The sequence below is a fragment of the Ischnura elegans genome, chromosome 13 (genome assembly GCF_921293095.1).
Source record: "Ischnura elegans chromosome 13, ioIscEleg1.1, whole genome shotgun sequence".
In the NCBI taxonomy this organism is placed as follows: Eukaryota; Metazoa; Arthropoda; class Insecta; order Odonata; family Coenagrionidae; genus Ischnura; species Ischnura elegans.
In genome coordinates, this window is record NC_060258.1 from 10,908,726 (window position 1) to 10,931,377 (window position 22,652).

Here is a 22,652-nt window from a genome sequence, read left to right on the forward strand (position 1 = left end):
ATGTGTATCGATGGGATTATAGGACCGGAAGCCGAATCATTCGTAACCATGTATGTGGATGACGTTTTAGTGGCGTCTAGTTCGTTCGATGAACACATGGAGCACCTCAAGTTTCTATTTGAAAAACTCAGAACGGCCAACGAAACGTTAAATTTGGGCAAATCTCGTTTCTGTAGGTTGCAAGTTCCATTTGTAGGGCATGTTGTAACGCCTGAGGGGATAAAGGCTGACGAAGATAAAATTAGTGCGGTGCAGCGAGCTCCTGTACCGACGAATCAAAGGGAAATACGTGGGTTTTTGGGTTTGTGCAATTACTATGCGCGTTTTTTGTGAGGGTTATGCGCACCTCATAGTACCACTCCCTTCCCTCCTCAAGGGAAAAACTGTGTGGAAGTGGACTGCGGAGCATCGAGAAGCGTTTGAAAGCGTGAAAAGAAAGTTCTTGGATACGGTGATGTTACGCTATCCTGATTATGAAAAGCCGATGTATTTGCAGACAGATAGCTCTAATCATGGGATTGGAGCTGTTTTATTTCAAAAAGGGGAAGATGGAAGGGAGGTAGTGATAGATTTTATCAGTCGTACATTGAAAGGCGCCGAATTAGCGTACACCACGACCGAAAAGGAGGCGTTGGCTTTTGTTTGAGCCGTTCAGAGACTCCGGCCTACTATATTAGGAAGTGAGTTAACCATAATTTCGGATCACAAAGCTCTCACATTTTTTAAGAGATGTAAATTAAATAACAACCGTCTGACAAGATGGGTGTTAGCATTGCAAGAGTACTCTTTGAAAATTGAATATTGTCCGAGGAAGAAAAATTTAGTTCCTGATTGGCTTAGTAGAACCGTTACGGAGGGTCAAGGTGAGGCAACGGAGGACTTTATGGCCGCAGCACTTCGTGTAGAAGTCGCGGAATTTCCTAAAGAATCAATTTAGGATTTGGCGCGTCTGCAGAGAATAGATGGGGAGTTAGGATATAGGAAGATAACGGGAGAAATGCCTACGCATGATCCGAATTTCCTTCCGGCGACCAGAAAAATACAAATATGTCGCGTAATAAATGGGGTTCTATATCGGAGGATAGGAGAAGATGAGGACGGGTACAGAGTATGGGCTACGAGAGCAGTTTGGGCAAAGTTAGTGTGATATGCCCATAAAAGGTATGGACATTGTGGGAGCTATAAAGTGATTCGTTGGTTACAAGCCAAATACCACTGGGTGGGTATAGGAAAGTTCGTGAGAACTCTCTTAAGGTCATGTGATTTATGTCAGCGGACCAAGTATCCTAATCGGAGTCATGGGGGTCCAATGTTTAATATTATTCCGGAAGAACCGAGAGATTTGTGTGCCGTGGATTTGTACGGACCTCTACCGAAGGGAAAGCGGAGGAATCGGTATATTCTGGTGGTAGTGGATGTTTTTTCTAAGTTGGTGCAGGGATATCCGTCGCGAAGACCGTCAACGAAAAATTGCGTGAGGGTATTAGTCAATAATTATTTTCCGTGGTGCGGAGTTCCAAGGCGAATATTGTCAGACCACGGAAGTCAGTTCACGAGTCGCGAGTGGGTGGAGGCTATGAGAGAGAGGGTGACTTCAGTGGTCTATTCCTCCATTCGCCGGCCACAGACGAACCCGAGTGAACGCGTGATGAGATAGTTGTCCCGGGTATTTCGAGCTTATTGTTCGGACGATCATGGAAAATGGGTGGAAGTTATACCGTGGATCAATAAATGGGCCCGTACGTATGGCCCCGTTTAGTGGAATAGCCCTGCTGAAAAGGTAAGTCTGAGTAGGGGCCTTCTTATATTTTGGGAATTGAGGAATTTATTATCATGTCCGGGGAGAGATCGAGCGGGCGGCGGTTCGAACCGTTACAATACATGGTACGAAATTTTCAGCAATAAATGTTTCACCCTTATTTTTTTCCTACACACCTTTAAGATGCCGTAATTTTTACGTCAATAATTAGTTGTGGCCATGTTGTGAATCCATATGAGAGCATACCTGAGAGTAAAGAAGAAAAAATGTAATCAAACTATCCGAATCTTTATAAGTGACTGTTGAATCAAAAGAGATCACTTCTCTAGAATCATAGTACAAATATTGCAATAGCGCTCGCTTTCTGTAATTATTGTAAAGGTAATAAATATATGTTCACAAATGCATACATATTTTTTTATTCGCATGCATATAATGGCTTAAAAGACAGTAAAGCCTTTCATATCCAGAAGACATGAAAAAATGGTACCCATCACTAAAACCTCTCTATAGTGAACCTCCATATATCAAATTGCCCAAATTTTGGTCCCTTTCATTACAATAGGGTGGTTTCCTTCATCAAAGAAAACGAAATGCATTGCTTGCAAATCGTTACCCACCATTAGTGTATTCAAAATAAACTAATTATTTGGTTTTAGAAATACCGGTTTAGACGAATGGCAATGGTCAATTTCTATCCTCATTTGAAAAACGCCAGATTGGCGCCCATGCGATTCCACTCCACGTGATGTCACAGGGGCCTAGTTTCTATACGAGAGGATAGGAGTTATACATCGTCTAAGGTTACCAATGCATGCATGAGGAACAGAGCTCAGGGAAACATGTCTTAATAATCACCTATTATAACTGGCTAATGTCAGAAAGTTTCCTTCGTTTAATAAGGTATTAATACTTCTTATATAAGCCAAGATCTACCAGCAAGCATGGTACTCTGCTACCTGCTAGCATCCTTCGTCGTATCAGCACTCAGAGCCTCGCCCCAAGGTCACCTCACTTGCGGCAGCGGGAACCAGAACGACGTCACACGTGAGTTTTCCCGGCATTCATACTTACCCGTCGAGTTTTCACGCGCTTGAAAATTTTCACTTTCCATCTAATCGCGAAAAATAGATATAGTGAAAAATCTCCACAGGCAAGAACAATTCTTTAGAGGAGAAATAGCTATAAAAGGTCAGCAAATGAGCCAAAGAGGAAAATTCGTATACCCCTCCATAACACCGTTACCCTGAAACCTTGTTTGAAGGATTACATTACGTCACTAGGGAAGGATATTGAGCCTCTTGATTATTATTGACAGATTTTTGATGAGCGACTTTTACAATTGAATACGATAAAAAAATAAAAGGGCCAAATGATTTTGCGTCAACCTAAGGACGCATTTTACGGATGTCGGTGAACATAAGACTGTAATATCCAATGTCCCAGAAGTATGTAAGTGTATAAGGCTGTTTGCTTACTTACCTTTATGCACTACAGGATGAGTGAATCCGGGAATACAGTGGTAATGGCATTTTACAACGCAACTAAATGTGGCGGAGATACTTGTATACTTGTTGATAATTGTGAGGCGGAGACAAAGTGTACTGCAGATACACATCCGGGAGGTTGCAAGTGGATGCATTTTTCAGAATATTAAATATTTCCTTTGTCAGGTCTTTTGTGCTTCAGCAGTGTGAGAAAGATAAGAGAGAGATATGACAAGATTTAATTGTATTTAATCAATGGTGGAGATCTCGTTAGACTCCATGTGGGAAGGAGAATGCGTCTAATATGTAAGACTCCCGAGACGGGTGGAATAAATTATTGCGTAAATTCTCCCTCTATCGCAGGAAGAGGCTGAAGAAGTGGAGAGGTTGGAGATGCGGACAATATATGTGGACTTTTCACGCCGTACAAAAACACGGAAAACCTCTTTCTTATTTTTCCAATGCAAAAAGACTGTGCGTGATTTGTGAATAATTGTCATTTCAATCGCCTGCAGAATGCATCAAGAAAAGAAATGGGTGGGATGAATTTCATGGCTACTTATTACTTCTTCCAACTTAAAAATTTAAGGCCTATTATTTTCAAATATGGCAAAATATTGATACAGAAACCAACTCAACAATAATAATAATAGAATTAAAACTTAAGCGTTTTTGGCATCAGTTTTTTGATCTCGCTTCAATTAATAATTTTTACTCACAAATTGGTCCATATAAGGAATGTTTAAAAATTGAATAAAAGTTTTCAAATAGTTTAAAGCACTTTTAAAAAATTAAACAAAACAATACAAATGGCATTGCAACGTTTTATGAATTTTTGTTATATTGTGTTTTTTTTCCAGACCGTAACTGGTAGTGTAACAAGAATTTCACGTCACAGGTCAAGGGTTAAAGACACCAAATTATTCGTTTTGCTTCTTGTAGTCTCACGAAAAATAAGGCACGTTCAAGAATTTAGTTTCACAGAATTTGTTTTATTAAGGATCTAGAGGCAAAGCAAATCTCTTGGTGTCCTTGTAAGAATCTTAGGTATAGTTCTGGTAAATACATGTTTTTGTCTTGATATCCAAATTTAAAATAATAAAGGCAATCCTGAATTCATGCCAAAACTAAAATTTATTTTCACCAACAAGAAAGAAATTGTTCATAATGTTACGGCTACTGATACAAATATGTTTTTTTTAACAACTCTGCCATCACTTCTAGTAACCTACCAAATGCAAAAAATAGATATTACACTTATAAAAGATTCCATAAATAAATATAACAGCCCATCCGTGTGTAGGGATGATATGATAATAATATATCTCTCCAACCGATTACATAATATATCACCATTTTTCCCATCCACCAACTTAATTATAAAAATTATTATGAGGCAGTGAACTCAAATAAATATACATGTATTACCCCCGGGAAAATTCCATTTCAACAAGTGCTCACTTTATACTTACCAAGGGGAGACCACGAAATTTGCTCCGCCTTTTTCAATGCCGTATTTTTTATGGCCTTCCGAATGGTGAACACATCCCCAAACTAGTAGTGGTTCCGTTGAATGAGCCTTAGTTTGGCTGTAATTAATTAATTTTCATGCGGTACTTTTCACAAGCCGCCTATAGTACCATGATATCGCAGCACTAATACTTTGAGTAATAATAATAACTCTTTTAGCGGATGATATAAATTAGCACCATTTCAAGTACCACATCTAGGGTGCACAAATTCATACCACACGGTCTAAAAAAAATGTTACAAACCGTAGTGATAGGGTGATTCATTAGACAATTTAAATATATATCACCAAGGATATTCGCAGCACTTATGTCACAGGACATCCGTGCGTTGTGATGATTTGATAATAATATATCTCTCTGACCGATTACATAATATATCACCACATTTCCCATTCACCAAACTAAATATCACATTAAATATGAGGCAGACAATTCAAGTAAATAAATATATTACCCACAGGACAATTCCATTTCAACAAGTGCTCACTTTATACTTAAGTAACAATTCTGATGGGAAAAATCCTTGTGAAAACTTAAATAAACTCATAGTTTTTAAATAGTTTTGGAGTTGTACTAATTCCATGAAAACTTTGAGCACCTCCTTAAAGTCACGCATTGCTACAATCACCATTTAAAAATCTATGAATAAACCCTAATGACAAAAATTAGTCGTTCGAGCAAAATTTGAGTTGACAAAATATTTTTCAGAGCGATCTTAAATTATGGATATTTAAACATATCTTTTGAATAAAAAAATTAAGATCAATCACCAATTATGTATATCTATATTAAGATGTGGATGTACACCTACTTCTTCCAAATAAACGTCCCACCCTGGTTTTTCTCACTTAAATGAAAAAATGATTGTGGCTAAAGTTAGCCTAAGTGCATGACTCCCTAAATGCGTGGCTTATTTATCTAAAAATAACTGAACAGAAAAAAAACACTTTTGAAATGTCGAAGGTCACTTGCCTTGATTATGCTAAAAATGTTTGAAAATCATCAATCCAAGGAAATCAAACTTATGTTCCCATTAATTCTGTTAGATTTCATAGCCTAAAACTATGGCCAAAACTTATTGTTATCCAAAGACGAAGAGTAGACTGAAAAGGAAAGCAAAATCATTTTGTAATAAATGCAACATTGGCCTTCATCCAAAAATTTTCTACGAATATCATGTAAAAAGGTCAAAATGTATAACGTTTCTAGTCTACATGCTCTTTCTGTGTCGTCTTTTAACATCAAATCACCGTCATGATTATTGTACTCATTTATTAAATAAATTTAGCAAAACTTCTATAGGAATGCACTACTGCCCCCTGTGCATGGCGTCCGATACATTGGACGGGCTGTATTATTTTAATTACTGATTGTAAAAATTTAAAAATTTCATAAATTAGTTAAAATGAACCTTAATAGCCAGAATAATAACTTTTTAAATAAATATTTGACAAAAATAACTTTATGCACTAAGGGGTTAAGTAAAACTCCTTCATTACTAAATACAAAAGCATAAATAATGCAATTCTCCTCTGGGTCTTAATGTAACACAGTTTTTTACATGGTGCCAACAACGGGGGGGATGCCAACAATAGGGCATTCTATCCTATATGTATATGGAAATGTGGATGAAGATGTTCTTCTTCCAAATGAACGTCTCATCCTGGTTTTTCCCGCTTTCAGATCCTTCCAGAGTTCCGATCTGATAGGGAAGGGGTCATGGTCTATACATCCCGGTGCCTCTTCGAACATTCTCTCATTGAGCATGAGAAGAAGTGGCAAGACGATAAAGTTGAGGATGAATATGATTCCCGTGATGATCCATCGGTAGTCTGCCAACGAATGATCGCCGTCCAAGAGAAATGGCCAAGACAGGGCCAAAACAAAGGTTTCAAAGTTGTAGAGGATGTCGTCATATACACTCACTCTCCAAATTCTCATCGGGTACGGCGTGATGAAGACACGGTAGACCATCCACAGTGTGTTGGTAGTTTTTGTCATTACCCGCCTATTGGGAGAAAAAAGACATGAATTCATATGAAAAACACATGACTTGTGCAACAATGCATACAAGGCTCAGCTGAAAATCGATTAGTACTCATTTGTGCCCTGCAAAACACCCATGAAAAAAACTGAAGTCATTATTAAGAATGCTGAGGGGAAATAGTAAATATTTCCCTCACCGGAAAATCACACGTATCCAATGTGTGTAGTCCATGAGCCAAGATTCAGAGGTCTTGAGGCCTGGTTACATGGTACATTAGAATGTACAAGATTCTGTACATTTTTCTGAATGGTTTTCTGAACAGATTCTTGTACATTCTCATGGACAAGATCCACGAATAGGTGGTCACACGGTACATTTTTCGGACATTTTTCCGTACATTTTTAAATGTGCAACAAATTATTTCAACGTCAAATACAAACCAATGGGGAACATGCAAACTTCTTTAAAGTACTAGAATAATAAGATAGTTACCTCAAATGTACTTGCTGAAAATTTCACGGATGAATAACGTTTTAAAGCAGAGATATGAGTCATTAAAAAAAATCTTCATCGACCGTTTGAAAACACGTGACTGAGCGTGCGGCGTTGCATCACGGCACGGTATCCACTGATGACAGGCCTAGGAAGTGGATAGAAAAACTGTCTATGTGGGGACTCAAATGCATATTTGGCGAATATAATTGCTGTTTTAACTTCAAACTTGGGATTGGGAATATTTTGGGTTGCCAAGGTGTTGCTGAAATAAATAAAGACGATTGTTTGGGGAGCTTTGGGAAGATTAAATTTAAATAAGTTGATTGCAGATTGTGGTCTATGTTACACACCTACATCATTTGCTAAATGCAGTAAGTGTATGGCAGCATGGACCTTCAATAGAAAAACGTGTGAAAAACATATAAATCGTGTATCCCATAAAATCGTATAAAGTGCCCCGTCGTCTAGTACCTCTATTTACTTGCCGGAGAAGGTTTTTGCTTGTATTCGAAAGGACGACAATAAGAGGAATAAGTGGTTAATGATCCACAGAATGGAGTCAAATACATTATCTATATTGCCAACAGGATATCCTCAACGTAAGTATATGTACTCTTAAATCATAGTTACCGAAGGTTTTATCAAGTTACTTATTTCACTTTGTAAACAACTCTATAAATGTATCTATCATTCTACCCATTGTAGGATCAAATTATAAGGAAAGTGGCTGTTTACGAGAGTAAATACAGATTACGATTAAACCACGGAGAAAAATAAGGAATGTAAAGGGCAGCCGGACTAGCAAGGAGTCTTTCACCGATATCGTTCAAATTTGGTAGGGTAGTAGTGTTCCATAATAAAAGCACATTTTCAAATTTCTCGTGTCCTTAAGCCTTGTGACATAATAAACAGAATATAATATAGCAGTTGAGTTTTAGACCTGAAAGCGAGTGTGTCCTGATTTCTCTGTGAATCAGCGCACGCTACAGGAATACAAGAGAAATATGAGGCTTTTGGCAAGGTAAATTCAATATTTATTACTGCAATGCCCATAACGTTAATAGTATTTGAAACTTATTTCTTTGTATATCAAATGCTCTTTTATTTCTTTTTCACGATCATTTGGATCTCAATCTTGGACGATTCTCGCGCTTCATTCATTCAGCGCCTTTCCATCTAATCCTTCCATTTACCCATCCCCTTTTCTTCTGTTTCATCCTTTCGCTACCCATATTCAGTGAAAAATCCAAGACAAGCAAGACGTCAAAATCAAAGTAACTATCGGAGCAATGCGTAAACAAAGAAGTCGCCAATACAAGCCAGATAAACTAAATAATTTGTCACCTATTTCTTCCGTATCTGTAAAAGTAATTGAAAATTGTACCTTCCATCACATAATATAAGTTATTTCTCCTTAGGTAAATATACTTCATGGTCTAGTTGTCATTAGTCATAATAATAACATATATTAAAGATGGACACATGCACGTCTCACATTTCAGAATATTTAAATCGATATTTTAAATTAAGATAACAGTAGTACGCACAAGTAATAGTTTTCAAAATAAAAGTATAATAACCATACAACAGTTACATTAGCGCCTTTTTAAGCGCCTATTTCACTCTTCACTTGTGTTCTTCTTAGATTCCTATTGGTCGTAACGATCTACGTCACCAACATCAGTGACATCTATGGCTAGGCCATTAGGGAGACGGATTCACGGACTTTCACCTAACCGCCCGGTCACCAGAATACGATGGCAAAGTGACTGACGTTAGCTGTAAACCCTTCACGCTTTAAGTAGCTCACGTCTACCCGAGTTCTGGAATAAGGGTGCTGGCCTAGGTGCATCAGCAGCTCAGTTACTAATGAGTCGAAGGCTAATGTCCAAATTGCCTTTTAGTACCAAATTGTTTAAGCCACTGATTCAGAAAGATGTATGCAATAAACTGAGGTCAAATGTAAGCAATATTATGACAGAGGTGCTGTCACCACGCAAGACTTTTACCCAGGTGATAAAGTTGTAATAAAAATAAGAGTCTGGTTACTTGGTGTAGTAGTGGCCAAAGATAGAACACCAAGGTTCTACATAGTAAAAATCATGAGGATTGGATGTTGCGAAGGAATTCATTCCATTTGAGACATTCTATAACCCTTATAAATGATAAAAATGTAATTGATAGTGATTACAAAATTAGATCAGGCAGGATTGTGAGAAAACAAAAGAGGTACTGTGGTTGATTGTATTTTGAATATTATTTCAATTTTTATTTTGTATTTGATTATTAACAACATTAATGTAAATTAGGTGATGTTAAAGTACATTACTTTCTTTAAATTTAAACATTTGTAAATTGTAATGGTAAGGTCTGACAAGTTTGCTACAATTAAATGATTATTATTATTTTATAAAGTATGATGCTAATGTTGGAATGGTTATTTTCGTTTGGGTTGAATTTTTTAAATTGAAACGAAAATGTCATGATATTTTCTCTTTTGTTTTTCAATTGTTTTAAGTGCTGTCTACACTCCCTTTATTCATATGCTCACTGTTGAATAAAGGTTCATAAGAACATGACAAGAAACATAACTGTGAGTTATTGAAATATGCGAATCAGCCCCCGGTTGGAGGTTGGGTCCATACCTTTCGAACGGCGATTAGCATTACTTTTGACTTTCGATCCATTTGTATGCATTTGAAATGCTCTCCCTCCAATGCAGCTGGAGAAGAGTATACCATATTTCACTTTCGTTGGAAAATTTTCAGCAGGTAAGTCAGTAGCGAGTTGAAGAAAGTTAGGAGTCGACAAAGACATCAAGAGAAAAGAACCGCTGTCATTCAAATGGCTGCTAGGGAATATCGTACACCATACTGTGTTGTTGCTGTTTTATGGGTTATATGAGAATTCTGCAAGTAAATGGGAAACATCAGTCCAAGGACCGTCCGCCTATTCTGTAACCATCTGCGTGTGATGGAAGCGACGATTCCAGATGCAAAGTTCAAGATAGTGAATTCGATGGAGACTTCGGCGTAGCAGCCAATGCATAGCTCTATCCAATGAAACGTCGCTGCCCTTTCATGAGGTACATGTCAAATAAACCAGACAAATTGGGAATGAAGTACTAGGTTTTGACAGATTTTCAATCAAAATACTGCCTAAATGCTTTTCCATATTGTGGCAAAAATGAAGTTTTGCTATCAAATGAAACGTTGGGGAAATACAAAGTTACTTAAGTGACCGAAACATCCAAGAATTCAGCGATAATTGTAAATTTTAACATTCATTTTCCATCAATTCGGCTAGCAGATAATTTGAAAAAATGAAAAATTTCTCTTACATGTATTACATTAAAGTTGGAATTATTCTTTGAATTACGTAAATCTTGAAATAATTCTCAATTATTAATTCAAGTATAATTGAAAATAAGATGAAAAGCTTGATGTAGCATTCGGTTTCGATCCCTTAAGGAATTCATTTATTTTTCGGAAATACCGCTTCTTGCATTTTGATTATAAACTACAACTTCCTACGTAATTTATATGAACTTATAATTGCCTTAATGAGAGTTTTCATAGTATCTTACGATCAATATTAGCTCATTTCCAGTTTCAGGACCACACAACGTGATGAAAGAAGCGATAATTGTTTCAAGGTCTAAGAGACAAGAGGCTTTATTTCATTCGTTGGTTTAATCCATTTTGATGAAAATGTAGTACCTGCTCAATCCTGTTGAACCACATTGAATTTGATACCAATGTGTGGACACAAAATAGTTTGCCTAGATTATTCAAGGTACAAAAATCACCGTGGGAAAGGATAGATTTTCATTTTATCAAGATTTGATTCAAAAAGTTGAATTAAAGTTTTTACATCCAATACTAATCTAAATTTTACCATTCATGCCACTGAATGAAGGATTGACCGTAGAACAAGAAATACAAATTAAATGTCTCTGACTTATATTATGATTTGAATTTGCAAAACATTACTGTACCTGTAATCATCTCGGTCGGATCTGTATTTGTAGAGACAAAGAGAGAGGAATCCCAGGTAGGAAAAAGCAGCCACAGGGAACCACGCTGGATAGAAGGCCATGACCATCGAGAGTGCGATGAACCTGCAACCTATGGATACGGAGGAAAACCACAGGTAAATGCAGGAAGAGAAAGTGAAAATTCTGAATAATAGATATTATGACACATTTATTGCTCAACAATATAATTACTCTTGTTTGCCATAAGAAAAAAGTGAAGGGTGAATGTTTATCCTAGCACAAGGTCCGACCGACGACAACACATGCGGATTGCTACGAAATAACCCAGCCAGAGCACATTGCGAGGTAACCTTGTTCCCCGGCGGAAACGCGCGACGATTAAAAACATGATGCCGTTTCAGCATGTCGCTCAATAAAGAAATGCGTAATTGATGTTTGATGCAACACAACCAACCACTTCCAACACATGTTTGATCTTCATATGTTGCTACCGTACTACACTTGCGCAACGACTCAAACGCAATTCGACCCCTTTTTGGGGAAATTGGCAATTTTATTGGTGATTAGATGACCCAGTGAACTTACCTTCTTATCTTTCTATCTGCAATTATTTAAGATAAGTTAAAGTATTCCTGATACGAACACAGAAGTTGATTTTAAGAGATACCAATATGGTGTAATACCTAGTGAGTGGACTAGGAATGCTGCTCCCTACTTAGATTAACCCATTAACGGCCAAGGCCGATACTCGGTAGAAATATTTGAATTTATCATCATATTTAGTCTTAATAGATAATAGAAAAGAAATTTTGAAAAATTTGAGGCTCTAAAAAATGTATTTATACGAAAAAAATAATGGTGCGTTTTCGCACCTTTGGCGGAATGTGGGTACTTCGGTTAACATACCGTGAAAAACTAAAATCTTTTTCTCTTCCACCTTTTTAATTTATAAACACATAGAAACGCATAAATTAGTATTTAAAATCATTAAGTAACCGTTAATACTATAAAAATCCTTTTTATTAATTAAAATTATTTGAATATAAGGGCTCATTACATTTTACCCAAAAGTATACATTGTGCCTATTACATTACCGACACATTTCCTTGTTACCTTTTTCTCGATAATATGACCTGCATAATCTTCTTTGGTGTCTGCTAGTAAAGAATTACGAGAAGGTTTGTTTTTTTTCGGATTTGATGGTCCTTCTGCATTTTTTCTTAGTGATTTCCATAACTGAAATGGTCACCTTTGATTGACGTTAACGCGTCATATGATCTTTGAGAAATCAATTGGAGACATTTTGAGCCAACTGGCCCTCCTATAGATTTTCAATGAATTTGTTAACACACTTTCCAGTAAATTGGTAAACAATGTCCACCACCACCTAACGAATGCGTATAGACCTATGAGACTATCTTCTTGAAGCTTTCTTCTAGAATTGGAAGGTGAGATCCATTAATGCGTACATAGCAGTGATCCATTTCTGAACGACCAGCGCTGTTTGAGAAACTTACACACGGTTAAAAATCGATAGGTCTCGAGGTGTGGAATCGAGATGCTCATTAGTACGCAATGACTAAATGAAGCCACATTTTAGAAGACGACAGCTGTGGGACCAATAAGATAAAAAAATATATTTTATGGTTTTTTAAAACCCAACAATAATATAATTGATTCACCGAATAATTACAGGGTGGCATACAATATTAGTGACTGAGGTTTGCTAGATTTGTCTGTCGGTACGGTACCCCAGTCCTAATCTGCCATACCCCCAAACGCCAAAGGTGCGAAAACACACCATTATATACAACTGTCAAAATTATACATCTCTAAATATATTATTTGATTAAAAAAATCAGAGTAATTAAGCAATAATAGTACATTTATAATACTAGTATTAGAATTCATAAATATTCTTAGTACACTCGTAAAAAAATATTAAGTTGATAGACCTCGAAGAGCATGAAATTTAGTAAACTGGAAACTTTATAATTAAATAATCACGTCAAAATTTTTAAAGAAAACGGTTTAAAAAATAAGGTTCTCATCTAATGAATAATTTACCAAGGGAAAACTATTGAATAACCGAGTAGATATTTTTTTACGAACTCATTAAAAAATGGTGCGTTTTCGCACCTTTGGCCGTAAATGGGTTAAAGACCGCTACTCTCTTCATGCTCATAATTTTTCCCACATTCCCAGTGGCAGCGACATTCTTATGGAAACAATTGCTGCTGTGTCCCCTTACACGTCCATCCCCCACGAGGAAGGCATTCGACTTACTCGCGTCATGAGATCTAGGTTCCCATTATCACCAATAACCATACCAGTTAGAACCAGAAATACAAATAGATGTGAATGGGAAACGGTGCGAGAGACAAAGTTAGATGCAGGGATTGTGTAATAAGAAACCTCATAGGAAAGAAAAGGAATACGACTTCGGTACTGTAACGGCATGGGGTACTTGTTTAGTACACTTGACAGTTCTCTTCTCTCTCATGATTTTAGAAATCACTGTTACAACTCTTCCCCATCCGTTTAGATTAATTACTTCGAATTTTATATTATATTATTTTCATATTAGTTCATGGATTTTAAATGGAACTTGGAATTACGCCTGACCACGAGAACTTCAGGACATTTGTAATTACAAAGGAAAGGAATTTCGTATTGTGCAAATAAAAACTACTATGAATGAAAAAAGGGAGTGCCTCATTAGGGAGTGTATTAAAATCCGCAGAGATTTTTCAAATGCAAAAGAAAAATTTAATGACGAAATATAACGCTGATTTCATCATCACTGATCAAACTAGGTGCTTATATAGAGTAGACATGAAGAGAGTGCTAGTCTCAAAAGGGCAAAATTCTGTGCAGATGGTAGTTTGGAGTATTAAAAAACTCACCCACTCCTACACGACGTTGTATGCGATAACTGCGTCCAGAAAAATACTGCCAAAAGTGTTTTTGTGCATTAGAGAGCCAGCAAGTAAATTTTGTCTGGTGATATGCTCTAAATCTGGAAAACTCACACCTCAATTGCTTAAGGCCGCTGTACAAGGAAAGATATGAGTGCACATCGGCGGATCTAGGGGGCCATGGGGGCACGTGCCCCCCTCCAGACTTTAAAAATACGCAGGATTTTTTATACTTTCCCAATATCATTGCGTTCGTTTTGTATTACAAGGTATCCTCATGCCCCCCAGAACAAAATCCTGGATACGACCTTGCTTGTGCCCCCCCTCCCCTGCCCCTGAAAGAAATCCTGGTTCCGTCCCTGTGAATGCAACTATTTTGAAAAAATTCTCCCCACATATACTTAAGGGTTCTTAGGGGAGTTTTAATCACTCAATCAATATATGAGAGTTAAATAAAACACTGAATTCAATGCAATGTGCACTCAGAGCTCAGGGAAACATTTCTTAATAATCACTTATTAAAATTGCGTAAGGTCGGAAAGTTCCCTTCGTTTGTTAGGGCATTGATAATCCTTATTTAAGCCAAGCGCTACCTGCTAGCTGGGTACTCTGCTACCTGCTAGCAGCCTGCATCGTATCAGCTCTCATAGCCTCGCACCAAGGTGGCCTCACACGCCGGGGCCAGCCGGAACCAGAATTACGCCACATGGGCTTTATCCATCATTCATACTTAACAGTCGCGTTTTTGCACCCTTGACGCAAAGCTCAGGGAAACATGTCTTAATAATCACCCTTTAAAATTGCGCAAGGTGGGAAAGTTTCCTTCCTTTCATAGGGTATTTATAATCCTTATTTAAGCCAAGCGCTACCTGCTAGCTGGGTACTCCACTACCTGCTAGCAGCCTGCATCGTATCGGCACTCATAGTCTCATGGCCAGTGCCGGTTACCGGGAAGCAAAGTTTTGTGCGCAAGTCGTGGTAACGCATCATTAGTTTGCTCCGGCGTGAGTTTTTAATGCCCATATACATTCATACTGCGTATAAATCATGCATTTTCGTATCATATGAAAATAACGATTTGGTTAACTTTGCTAAAATGGCCATTTTTCCGGTTGTCCGTCCGCAGCCACGTTTCTAGAAAAGTTAACAAAATCGTTATTTTTCATCGCAGAAACACGGTTCAAAGACGTGCTTAATTGGCAGGAGTGCGTTGAAAACAATCATTTTTCAATGATTGGATTGAGTGATTGTTTTCAACTTGCAGTCGGAGAGGTCACTTTTCGGGAGGTAGGCCCCCCGCAGATTGGGTCGAGGAGATGGTCCTGCGTGGATGAGCTCGTCGAGGATAGGGCCGCGGATTAGCGACCCTTCGTAATGTGTGTACCACACCCATCCTGAAAGCACCTGCTCCATGGGTCCACGAAACGCATTTTAACATTTTCGCCACATGTGAGGGGAAGATTTCCGGAGATTGAACAGCAGCGAAAGGGTTAAGTTTTACCTTTATTTTTTCCGTGAACTAATAAGCAAGCAAAGGGGAAAAATGTTGGATAAATACGCATTCCATGAACACTGGTAATTAGGGCGGTACATATCATTTTGACATCGACGGCAGGGTGACAGCTATGACAACAAAGGTAGTTAGATCGAGTCCCGTCACGGCGAACTCAAAAGATGACATTTTTTCAGCACGATCCCTCCTTTTGTATTTATTTAAGGTTTATAATAATTTTAAATGAAGCCAATGAAAACGAAATTAAGTGAGGAAAACTGAATTTCCTCGATAATTACAAAGTGGCACCGAAAAACTTTGCCCTAAAACTTTCTTCACAGAGCAAAAAGTTTTCACTCGTACAGAGTATCCTTAAGAGTATGCATCACGCAATGAGCGCGTGTCTTTGCTGGTTGCATCTGCCCCTTACGCAAGGAGATTGTTAATGAGATCCGTGGTTCCCAAAGTGGGCGCTGCTGTAGTCTATGGGGGCGAAAAGTGCCAAGGGGTCGGCAGGGGGGGGGGCGCAGGAGGGTCCTGACAATGTAAAGGCCGCTATACACGGCGAATCATCTCGCGAATGATCATGCTGAATGATCATGCATATGATATCATTCGCCGTGACGTAAATTTATGGGGTTATACACGGAGCATGATGACGTGCACGAGATTCGCGAATGATCTGCGCCCAGAGGATGCGCAATGGTACGCCTTAGTAACGATAGAGCTGTTTTGTTTACCTTTGCGGCTTGTGTGGCGGTGTAAACATGAACAACAGGCAAAGAAGAATAGCCGTTGCTTCGGCCGTAGCCGTTATTGCTGCCGCGGCCGTGCTATTAATGCAGCGAAACCGAAGAAGAAGAAGGAGGAGCGTGTGGACGAGGACGTGGGTAGAAAGGAGAGATAGTGACCGAGGGACGCTGAACAGGTCCAGAAGGAACTTCTTTTGGAGGACCGGGCAGCCTTCCGGAATTTCCTCAGAATGACGGAGGAACAATTTGAAACTGTGAGAAATGTAATTCGTAGGTATTATGATAAGGTCGACACTCTCATGAAAGGAGCCATATCCGCAGACAAGAGGTACTGCGTTCGCTCCATTCTCATGGTGAAAGTAAAAATATTGTGCTACTTATGTTGCCAATAAATAACTGATTTCAGGCTTGCGTTAACTCTACGTTTCCTTGCCACTGGCGAGTCATTCCGGTCATTAATGCATTCGACAAGAATCCATGGACCACGATTGGACGAATAATTCTGGAAGTGTGCTTGAGTATTTATCGCAATATGAAAGCAGAATACATACTTAAAGGTTAGTTTCCATCATTATTGTATCCCATGGTGTCATTCATTTGATAAGGAAATACATACCAAATTACTGTCGCCACCGTATAAGCCGGGACTCTAATCCGAACAAGTTTATCGTGGGCTCTTGCCCTTGGCGTCGGCTATCAATGATAGCACATGGATTGCATTTTAATAAAAAGAAAAAGGAACTCTACCTTTTTCCAGCGGCTGGCACCAAACCCTTGGAGAGGCTGGAGGCAGGAGAAAGCGGCGTACTGGGCGGCGGCTACCGACGGACTGGCAAATACTGGCCTAGCAATGGATAGAGCGAGAGGAATTTCCCAAGGAGGGGACTACGAAGTCTAAATTTCGCAAACGACGGAAGTTGATGGCGAATGTGGCCCACAAGAGAGGGCCTAAAAGCAAGGAACGCTAAGAGTGAAACTAAAAGCAAAACAGCCCGGGATGCGGGTACTGACGAGCCAAGTAGGCGTGATGACGAGAGTTTAAAGTAATCACGAGGTGCACAATCACGCCTTTCGTATTCAAAACTTCACCCCGAAGTATATCCCAGTTTACCTATATATAGTGTCTCTCGAATGACGTAGCGACGTTCAATAGAAGTCCAGGTGGGGGGTATTTTGCGGAAACATATCTTTCAAACTAAACCCCCCCTTTGAAAAGTTACGCGAGTGTTCCATTGATGGTGTTTTGTTCTCATTTGCCAGTCTTTCGGTCGTCGCCTTCCTTCTCCCGGATCTCCTCTTTTATGACAAACAGGGCTGTTTGTGCATCGTCCTCTGCCTCGCAAACAGCCCTGTCCTTCGCGAAATATTTCGTAAATGGCCTCCGAATTTCGGACCATTACATTACTTTTAAAATTCATCGTTCTTCACATTTGTCATTTTTCTCTTTGTTGATGCGCGTGTGGTATTGAGGGTGCCAGTGTGGTGGCGTACCTTCAGAACTGTTGGCAGTACAAATTTTCATCATTTTTTACATGCCGTGTTCTTCAATATTTTTATTATTACTAATATGAGCTTTTGATATATTTTTCCATCGTTCTGGGATATTTTGGGTGGGGTACTATGAAATGGCAGCTGAAATGCGAAGAAAATATGTGAAAATATTGCAAAAAAAGGAGAGGTTGATAATTTTTAATGTTTTTTTTAATCATTAACGGAAACTTATCCCTCCCAAATCTACATACTTACCATTAATTATCATTTTTACAACATTTAACCTCTCGAAAACCAAATAAGAAGTATATACACTAATATAATCATCTTCATTCCCCCAAATTATTGCAAAAGTGATGAAAATTAGAGGGGGGCTTCCCTCCGAAAATGGTGAATGACGGAGGAAAACTGATGTCATATTCGGATTCAGGAGGTCATTTTATGCCTGTACTACACGCTCAGATCAGCTCATCCGGCTTAGCTCAGCTAAGTCGCTCAGCGCGAACCCATTCTTAACGAGAGGCTTAAGTCGACCCCTCGCCATCTGATGGCAATAACTGAAAGTCTAGGAATACTTAAGAATCGGCGAGCGCTGAAGTATTTTATGGTAAAATTTCTAGCAAAGCAGATAATTAATGGATTTATTTTGGCAGATCAGTGTATTCCCGAGTTATTATCTGTGGTACTTGTGCGCAAGGAGATGAATTTAGAATAATTCAGATGATTTTTCGTCGGCTAGGGCGATAATACATCCTCAGGTTTTGTAACAAGTAGAGAATTTTGAAGTTTTTACATCGAAACAAGTCCTAAATATATATGTATTTGGTATATTATGACTCCGTTAATTAAATATTACGAATGTTTAGGATCATCAATGGAATGGCTATGAAGGTGACCGCGAGAAGATTGCAAGACCGCTGACGAGAATTGGTGACGACGGTAAAGGCTTTCAAATTTTTTGTTCACTGTGAACGTATTATAACATTTCAGTAAGGACGTTGGTCTCAATCCCATTTCGAGCATGTGCCGCTAACTTTGTTCTTTATTAGCTCAGTGAGAAGAACCACACTCAGAAGAAAACTGAACGCAACCAAATACACGCGCCATGTGAGAGAGAGGTGATGACAAAAGCGCAGCGTTTAACTTAAGCTGGGGGTCCCAGGCGAGATGATCCGACCCCCTCGGCTGAGCGTGGCAACGTCTCTACACGGCAAGATCAGCCGCCAGAACGGCTGATCCTAGGGCGCTGAGCCGAGCGTGTAGAACAGGCATTACATAGGCAGGAATGGTACCAGGGCTCGAGAAAAAATTATTTTTTGCCATCCAGTGTAATTGAAGAGTATGCAGTGGAGAAGCTCGTGTATTTTTGCAAAACGCCTCGGATTGTCCGCTAGCACTTGACAGTAGGAGTGGGGTAAAAGCGAGCTACCTGTTGAAAATAAGAAGTTGGATGAAGTCGAGTATTAGATAGGTGTGCCGCTGAAATGGCGTTTGGTAGATAAGAATGTATACATCAGACAGAAAACCATCGTATCAGTGTAAATGCCAAGACAGCATGCAATCATTTTTCGAGAGGTTGTGTGTCCCCTTAGAATATTTGAAAGAGATGTTAGTTGAATCAGCTATGTGCCCAATTGTTTCCATAAAATTAAAATATTCCATTAATCAGCTAAATTCCTGTTAGAATCCTTTAGAGGAAATAAAAATTAATCCCCAAAATCCAGTGTTTCCTGCTGCAAGGGCAACCAAGTCAAACATTCCTGCATTCATCGTTTGGTATTCGAGGTATTCGAATATTCGAGCAATGATTTAATATACAAATTCGATATTCGAGTTCGAGATATTTGCTATCAATTCGACCCATCTCTAATAAATATTAATCAAAAAAGAATATTATACTTCTACTAATTAAACAAAATATGTGACTCCTTGCAGCAGTCTTTGAACTGTTCAATAACGCTAACGCCAGGTTTTAATCCTCTCTTTACCACCGGCTGACACTCTTTTTCGAATACCTTCCTTTTAAATGTAGCCATTCTTAAAAAGGATAATGCCACACTAGCCCTTATCTTAACTAATATATGGCGCCTTACGGTAATGAAAAGTATGTGATGCTGTTTCAGGAAATTTAAAATGGTTTTAAATTTATAAAGAACCACAAAACGAGTGGAGGACCTGAAAAAAATGACCATAAAATTCTACATTGGGGATTCAATCCGACACGCATCACAATGTCAGCCGCGCATTTACTCCACTAGGCCACCGTAACTCATTGAAGTGAAGGCTTTACAATACGTAAAAAAGAAACCAACTGAAAACCGGGGCAAGTACGTAGTACGTGCACACGAAATAATCATTAAAGCCAGCACTAAACGAAACAGAATGATCAATTTTCATGTAAATATCGCTCTAAGAGCATGTTTCTTCACGCGAAAATGAAATATTTTTGTTGAGTTACCACGGAAAACAAAAAGAGTAAGGGAAACTAAATGTTCTTGAGAAGAAAAATTGTCTTTTTTGGAATGAAATTTTCAGCTGTATAGTTAATCAAGAATTGGTCTAAATTTGAGTTGCAAGGTTTTTCCCGGAAGGAAAAACAAGTTAGAGGGTATAATAAATTGTGGTAAAATTGGGAGCTCATAAAGAAAATAATAAGTAAAATATAATGTAAAACGTGTAAAATACAGTGCTTACCCACGATTAAGAAGTGAGCCACAAAGTCGGAGGCTCTGTGTAACAGCTTGAAGTTGTTCTCGAGGCCGTCGTAGTGATCTGAGTAGTGGAACAAATGGAGGGTCCAAGAAAAAGATACAAGCGATGCCACGATTCCTGTGATGGCCACGGGCCCTGGAAATGACAAAAAAGTCACACATTAACAACATTGTTTAACAGCGTAAAAGTCATCTTCACCCTAGGCATTTATGCCCGATAGATTTAAAAATGTTACTAATACGATCGTATCACCCACACTAATGTTGCAAGTCACATACCCTGCCAATAAGGAAAGCACATATGCCAGGAAACAGCGCCTAAATGGCAATAAATTAATCACGTTGAGAAACAGGTTATGAAAACATAAATCGCATTGTTCAAAACTTAATAAAACCCATTATGTGACCCAGAACTTAAAAAAATATTTTAAATGTACGCAGATATTTTAAGTCCTTTTATTTACAGTTTTGAAGAAAAAATAAGGCTTCCCCACGGATTGAATGAACTGATACAAGTTGTTTGCAAATACTCTTGCTAGTGTAGCATGGGTATTTCTGTGGGTATCTACAAGGATTTTGGTCTTCAAAGCTCATCACGTCCCTGAATTGTTCTTATTAACATGGGATTAAAAAACCCCATTGGGAGCCAATAATTATGGAGGGTTGAGAGGGTTGACTTAGAAACGCACGTAGGGACTTCTTGTCAAGAAGGGACCGATAGCTAGGTTCGTCTGAGGATACAGCCCTACATGTTAGAGAGCTGGGGGACGCTGATGCATTTCATTCCATTCATATATGGTGCTGCTTTTAGTGCTGAGTATTGGGCGACGTGTATTACATTTGCTTTCAAAATGCCAGTTTATGTGGTATTTTCTGTATGAATATGTACTGAGACAGGCTCTTTTTACAGCGGTCTGGAGTTGCTCATGGCATTAAGTTTGACTTGTTTATTATGTGCCATTGAAAAATTATTATTTAACGCTCAGAGACGGTCATTTCAACTGCCATTATGAAGTGCCTAACTCTATTTGTCCACATCCCAAAATGCTGAGAAAACTTATTCACCTTAACCAGAGAATATACGTCTCCGTTACGGGTTTAACATATTCTCAGCCTCATACGCTTCCTGAGTTCAAACTCTCAGCTAAAGAAACTTCCTCAGCAGCACATTCAAGATGCTATTCCCTCATTGATGAAGTTGAATTAGAAAACAAAACTATTGTAATTTTCGGTCACAATATATAATAACTATCTGTAGACAACACAAAGTTTACCATGCAATATAGTAAGTTAATTATCCAAAACGGTTGTAATAATAAGTTACGGTATGACACCTGCTATAAAAGAAAGAGGATACAATTGCAAAATTATTTATATAATATCCTATAAAATAATTTACTCTTAAACAGCAAAATATACATTCTATTCAACAACCGGATCACCAGGGTAGAAAAACGGCACAACTACACACAATTAAAATTACGTTCAACTAGTCATGCAATAAATAATACAAAAGGGAACAGCATAAGTTGATATATGCAGTTGAGTAGGTAAGGTTTACACTCATCACAACAAACAGGCAGGCACGGGATCAAGGGAAATCAGGAGATTCACTCACTCACACACGCAAAACTAAGGAATAATGCGGCACCCCTACGTTAAAATGAGCACCAATTCAACTATCCTACGCTAATAAAAACAAAATTACCGTATTTGCGCGAATCTAAGACGAGGTTTTTTTCCTTCCAAACTCCGGGAGGTTCGTCTTACAATCGGATGCAAAATTCTCAACGTCAATCGGGTTGCATAATTTACTTCGGAAAAAAATGAAGGTTACCAGAGTTTGCCACCTGATAGCTATACAACGAAAAATCAACGTCAAAAATAGCTTAACAGCAATTTAGCACATTTAATTTTGTGTTCAAGTAAAAGAAATTCCATTTTTGGGCAGCAGGGAAAGATTCGGCGCGTGCCGATCAGTCGTCGGGTGCACTTCTGCCGTGTCCGTCAGATCACCTTCTTTACCCTGG

At 38.5% G+C, this 22,652-nt stretch overlaps 1 protein-coding gene across 1 annotated transcript in view; it reads right to left on the reverse strand.

Annotated features, from left to right (window-relative positions):
* The window catches only part of LOC124169987, a 106,513-nt gene that overhangs the window by 55,636 nt on the left and 28,225 nt on the right, over nucleotides 1–22,652 (reverse strand). The window lies entirely within an intron of this gene.